At 39.9% G+C, this 6,721-nt stretch overlaps 1 long non-coding RNA gene and 1 pseudogene across 1 annotated transcript; both read left to right on the forward strand.

Moving 5' to 3' along the window:
* Nucleotides 1-4,564: 4,564 nt before the first annotated feature.
* On the forward strand, nt 4,565-4,717 carry LOC111560704 (annotated as a pseudogene).
* LOC123385495 lies at nt 4,580-5,473 on the forward strand. Its single transcript, XR_006598132.1, has 3 exons — nt 4,580-4,696; nt 4,806-4,808; nt 5,440-5,473. It is a non-coding gene; the product is annotated as an uncharacterized LOC123385495 (long non-coding RNA).
* Nucleotides 5,474-6,721: the final 1,248 nt, after the last annotated feature.

A 6,721-nucleotide genomic window follows, 5' to 3' on the forward strand; every position in this document is an offset into this window, starting at 1 on the left:
GAAACGGCTGACCCCAAAACTGACAGCGCCCCAAGGTAGCTGTCATTAGTTGATTGTAGCAGACAAATAGAGAACAAGATCATCTAAAAGGTTTCACATAGTTACGGTATAAAGAAAACCGAAGGAAGGTATAAACTCTGATATTTTACAGAAGGGTTTTTCAGTGCCTTTTGACCTCAGGTAAATGATTCGCTTCTTTCTTCTTACAAGGATTTGTAAGTCTTTTGTGTGTACGCCTGGTTGTACTTCTGCTCTAAATTGCAAATCAAATTGCTACTTGTTCCCATCTGTCTGTATCTGTCACCTAAAACTAATTCTGAATTGTGTGTGTTTTGAGGATAGTGGGGGAGCAGGTCCTTGGTGGTATTTGGTTTTCTGTCAAGATTTTCTTTCAAAAAATGTGTCAAGTATTTAAAAGACCTTTTCATGGATAATAAGCATAGCTCTTCAACTAAAACAGTAAATGTTATGTGTTTTCTTTTGTGCTTTACAAATTAATCTATGGAAGACTTAAACATTTCAGCCTAAGAGGATCAGTGTCAGATTAATGTATAAGCTTTAAGATAAGGACCATGTGTATTTTAATTTCTTCAGGTAGAATTAAGGATAGCTACATGCAGCTTAATCAATTACTTTATGGTGAATGGTAATGAATCGTAGCTGTACTTTTTAAGGACAAAGGAGAAGGAAGCTTGATTTAATGCTTTTCAAACTTTTCTATGCCGAGAAAAGATATACATTTCTTTTATCTTTATGAGAATAGTGTGTATGTATTCTTTTATAAGCAAAAATGCCTTACTTACTGACCCTTTCACAAAGGGAACATATATTTTGAACTTATCGTAAAGGATATGGTTTTGACATTTTCATATACACCATTTTGTTGAAGACATCGCTATCGTGGATACTGGCACTTGGTTTGTACCTTTGGAACAAATGAATTGAAATGATCTATACTGCTAAAGGATTTATGACCTGGGTTTCATCAACTAACCAGCACTTCTTAGTGTGGTCGGTCCTGGATTCTCTGAGCCAGGGAAGGAAACCATTCCCTCTAAGCTTGGCTCCTCCATGAATTTCCCCACATTAATGGCTTAGGACTCATTTCACCACATCCGAACTGTTTACCTTCTCTGAGTGTTGGTGACTTTACAGAGGAGTTGTTGCAAAGGATGACCCTTCCCACTCAACACTTCTTCGTTCAAAACATGTCACAGAGTTATGCCCCAAGATCATTCAACAACTAAAAATCACTGCCAAGTGAAACTTTGTATACTCTGGCTGGTAGGAGACTGGGTGGGGATCTGAAATGTTTATCTGCTAAGACCCTACTTTGCAGTTTGGTGAAACAGAAAGACTTGACTTTTGGAGGAATATTGTTTTCATTGATTTAGTTAAAAAATTTTTTTAATATTTTATTTATTTTTGAGAGAGAGACACAGTGTGAATGGGAGAGGGACAGAGAGAGAGAGAGAGAGAGAGAGAGAGAGAGAGACAGAATCCGAAGCAGGCTCTGAGCTGTCAGCACAGAGCCTGACACAGGGTTTGAACTCACTAACCATGAGATCATGACCTGAGCCAAAGTCTGATGCTTAACCAACTGAGCCGCCCAGGCACCCCGATGTAGTTTTAAATGTAGGAAAAAATGCTGTTCTTACTCTGAGAGGATGCATACATGTCCTGCATTATTATGTATATGAAACATTTTATTAATCTGGTTGGGGCCCAGTGTGTGATTCACGTCCTGGTTCACTAGTACAACTAGTTGTCTGTGTGCTTCTTATGTTTTATTTACTTGTTAGAACATTTAAAATGGCAAATGTTTGCCATTTGAAGATCTGAAATCTTAAAAAAAAAAAAAAAAGAAGAAGAAGAAGAAGAATGGAATATGTGTCCCTTTGAAACGCCTGCAGATTAGATTATCGGCGCAGTTAATACTTCAGGGACCTTGTGTCTCCCTAACTTGCCAATATCTATTTGTTGAGTGTTGCAAGAGTTTGCTAATTAAACAATCCATACGGTGTTTTGAGCAGAACTTGTGGACATTCCACCAATTGAACGATTTATTGCCGCAGTTGAAAAAAGTTAGTTGGTGTTTATTAACTAACTTTCTTGCCATGTTTATGGAGAATCATGGGTGCAGTTCCTGGCTCCTAACTAGATTTTTTAAAGGGTTCACAGTCATTATTGACATGTTAGTTGCCAGTGTGCCTGTGGTTACTTCAAGACCCAGCCATCTCTTTGCTGAATTTGCAAGTTTAGAAGTAATAAGACTCTTTTGACTGAGAGGTCAAATAAAATTAAAGCTGTATGTATGGGAAAGGAATTGGGAGAGGGGTTCAGTCTTGAAAACAAACATCATATTTTTCACTCCAGGAAGAAACACATTGTTTCTGAGAAAGGTAAAAATTGAGGTATTCAAGATTAAAAGAAAACGCTTTGAAGTCAAGAACTTCTATATCATAATTCTTAACAGATGAAGCTACAAAGCAGTTTTATTTCATTAGTTAAGCGCAAACTTCCATCCCCAACCCTTTGTGGGTGCAGTCCAACAGGATCTGGGGTATCGGCCTTCCTAACTGATGTCCAGTGAGTGAGTCCTCCAGGTTTGGAGGAAGGAAGCACAGGGGAGTTTGGGCTGGGACCCCCCCCCCCCCACTCCGTCCCCTCAGGGGGTAAGGGGAGTTTCTGGTCTCTCCACCTTCCTGCCCCCTCTCCTGTGCAGGTGATCCGACTTCAACTAATTGGCCATTCCTAAAATGCAATTAGTAGAAATATTAATCTAGGCTTGCCAAGAGTGGAAAAACCATCTCGCTCACCAAACAGCATACCTTAATCCCCTCCGAGGTGTATGAACTGGCTTGGATTTTTAATCCCTCAGACCCAACAGCCCGTTTTATCAGCCACACACGAACCCCTCAGAAACAGCGAGAGAAGCTGCTGCAGAGGAAGTGGGTTTGAGTCTATTTGCCCTTTGTTGTGGTCAGTAAAGGAACTACTTGTGCTTTTTAATTAGAAGGGTGGGACCAGAGTTGTCTTAATTGCAATTTGAGCTATAACGTGAAGCATTTAAAGAAGAATGATTTTTTTTTTTAAGAAATTCACTCACATTCTAGCCATTCAATCCCTAGCTTTTTCTTTGAAATGACGTCTCATTTTTCACTTTTGACTGAACTCCTCCTTCAGAACGTACTCTGTTTTCTCAGTTCTGAATAAGGTTTTGAAGCCGCAACCCTGCTGGTGTGTAATTGAGGTTGTGAAGGTGCCCAAAGCAGGCAAGACCCTGGAGGATGGGAACGCAAGGACCCTGGGTGTGCCTTTTGTTTTTTGGAAGGGGGATTCAAAAGTGCCCACAAAATAAGACTTCAGCAGCGCATGTTCAGAACAGCCAGAGAGGGTTCGTCAGAAATTGCAGACAGCTGCTTGTGCTAAGTACGACTTATCCTTAGAACTAGACAAGGAAATTTGTATTTCCTGTTTTAATTAGAAGGGACTTTCACAACATAAGAATAAAAGGCACGGTTTGCCCCAAAGACACGCATCTGCTTTATATAAAAATAAATGCATTATAAGTGTGAGAAATTGCTTGAAGATGGCCATGATATTGAGAATATGCTGTGTATTTACTTTATAGTCATCTGAGGTTTTCTTTTCCAGTAAGGTTAAGAACCTCAAGAATTTTTATGAGTGGTTTAGGGAAAAGCATGTTCAAGCTCTCTTGTTAATGTTGTATTTGTACAGCAAGGTCAAAAGAAGCTTTTTTACCTCATACACCTGCCATATATATTTACATAAATGCAGCTTTTTCTTGTAGACCTTGAGGGGAGGCAATGTTTCAACTGTTGATTTGGGATTCATACTATATAGTGTATAAGTTGAAAGGAGTATATGTGTGTGTGTGTGTGTGTGTGTGTGTGTGTGTGTGTGTGTGTGTCCTCCTGAGTTTGTAGGATACTTTACTGGTGTATTGCCTAATACTGAATTTTTTTTTTCAATAAATCAACTTTACATATCTTTATGCTAAATTCACTGTATTTCAAAGGGAAGAATGTCAAAGAGCCATTTAAAATTATTTCGAGTGACAGGATTCCTACCAGAACCATAAATCCTCTTTTAAAATGATACTGGATGTGGGGTGCCTGGGTGGCTCAGTCAGTTAAGCATCCAACTCTTGATTTCTGCTCAGGCCCTGATCTCACAGTTCGTGGGGTCAAACCCTGCATCAGGCTCTACACTGGCAGCGTTCAGAGCCTGCTTGGGATTCTCTCTCTCTCTTTCCCTCTGTCTCTCTCCTCACTCACGCACATGTACACACACTCTCTCAAAGATAAATAAATAAAACATTAAAAAAAATAAAACGATACTGATGTAATAATCATTTGGTCCCTAGTCCTTACTCTATATAAACTCAGCTTACATTTCTGTACTGTTCTAACTCTAAGAAAATGGGTCTCAGATCATTTATGTTCTTTTTAATATTTAAATATAGATAATTCAGAAAATAAGGAGAGGTGTATTCTGAAATTCATGGTTTAACTATTGCTCTTAAAAGTAGGTAGCACTTATACTTACCTGGCAGGGGAGATACCATGATCACGAAGGTGGTTTTCCCAGGGCGAGGCTTATCCATTGCACTCCGGATGTGCTGACCCCTGCGATTTCCCCAAATGTGGGAAACTCGACTGCATAATTTGTGGTGACCCCCTGAAGAAGGGGAGGGGCTTGGGGAGCCCTACCTTATCATGTACCATCAATAAAGTATACTGTATCCAACCAAAAATAAATAAATAAATAAATAAAAGTAGGTAGTACATGATGCAAATTAATTTATAGTCTTTTTCCCTTGCCCCATGCCAGTTCCTCCTGACTTTCCCACTTGCGCAAGGGGCACCTCTCGGTTGTACAGATTTACGTTCTTGACGGGTTTTGTGACTCTTTCTCTCCTTGGCTTCTTCCTGCATTACATACCACCCTGCACCAAAATTTGGCAAGCGTTCTTTTTAACTCTCAGACACTTCTTGGATAGCCTCAGAACAAGTGATTCTGGCCTCCAATTGCTTCCATTTTCACTCTCTCACACAAGTTGCTGGTCTATTTCTTTAGCTCCTACTTCATGTCAGTGTTTCTGTTCAAGAAATCACTGTGCTCAATAATCACTCAGCAAACGAAACTTAAATTTGTAGCATTCACATTCTCCATCCATTTATTCATTTAATAATTCCTTCATCCAACAAATGTGTCTTGAGTACCTACAAGTACCAACCAGTTTTCTAAGTGCTAAGGATATGGTGTTAAAAAGACACACCCAAAAAGAAATGATATTCTGTAATGTAAGCCCAGTGGGGATTACATTCTTTCTACTGGGAGAGACAGATAAATCAATAAACAAACAAATTATTTAATACAAATTCAAATATTTTAAAATGTTTATTTTCAGAGGTGGGGGAGCATGCAAGTGCATGTGGAGGCCTGCACACCTGAATGGGGCAGAGGCAGAGAGAGAGAGAGGGAGAGAGAGAATCCCAAGCAGGCCCTGTGCCATCAGCATAGAGCCCATGGTGGGGGAGGGCGGGTTGGGGTTCAAACTCATGAACCGTGAGATCATGACCTGAGCTGAAATCAGTAGTCGGTCATTTAACTGACTGAGCCACCCGGGCACCCCACAAATTCAAATATTTGATAAGAGATAGTGATCATGGTAGTGGAATTAAAACAGGGTAAGTGTATGTAGCGAATGATGAGATAGGGGGCTATTTTAGATAAAGGTCAACAAGAAAGGTATCTCTGAGGAGGTGGCATTTAAGTATAGACCTTAATGACATGATCCATGTAAAGGTCTAGTGAGGGAATGGTACAGATACGAAAGTGAGAATAAGCTGGTTTGGTAGAGGAATAGCAAAATGACCAGTGTGACTAGAGTCTGAAGAGCCATTATGATAACAAAGAAGATGAGATAAAAATGAAAGGTCTCCTATACCATGGGCAAGTAAGTAACTTAATTTTATTCTGAGGATGATGGAAAGCCCTTGGCCGTTTTTCTCATTGGAGTAATGTGGTCTGATTTATGCTGTAACAGGATCTCTGGATGCTGGGTCAAGAGTAGATAGTAAAGGACAAGATGGAGAGAACACCTGCTAGTGGACTCAACAGTGCGGGCAAGAGATGATAGTGTCTTGGGCTAGGATAGTACTGGTAGAGATGGTGAGATATGGTTTGGTGATTTGGGATATATTTGGAAGGAAGAACCAGTAAGACTTGCTGAAAGGATTGGCTATAGGAGGAGGGGATAGAGAGAAATGGGAAATCATAAAGAATTGATGACTGCTAAGTTTGATCTTGTTAGATGGAGATACCATTCACTGAGATTGGAAGACAGGGAGAAGAGTAATTTGGAGAGGACAAAATCAATTCTATTTTGGACTATTAGGATGGAGATGTCCACAAAATGTCCAAATAAAGATGTCAAGTGGGGGATCTGGTTATAGATGTTCTGGGAGACTCAGGGGAGTTTTTTCCAGCTAGAAATCTAAAATTGGGAATTGACAGCATTTAGAAGGTTATTTAAATCCAAGCACTAGATGCTCAGCTAAGCCTTAGGTCACCTTATCTTTTTAAGGAGGAAGATGAGGATCCAACAAAGGAGACTGGAAGCAGTGGCCAGTGAGGTAGTAGGAAAACAGGAGGGTGTAGTGCTCAGAAGTCAAATGAAGGATTTTCTCAA

Source organism: Felis catus, chromosome B2, assembly GCF_018350175.1.
Source record: "Felis catus isolate Fca126 chromosome B2, F.catus_Fca126_mat1.0, whole genome shotgun sequence".
NCBI classification, from domain to species: domain Eukaryota; kingdom Metazoa; phylum Chordata; class Mammalia; order Carnivora; family Felidae; genus Felis; species Felis catus.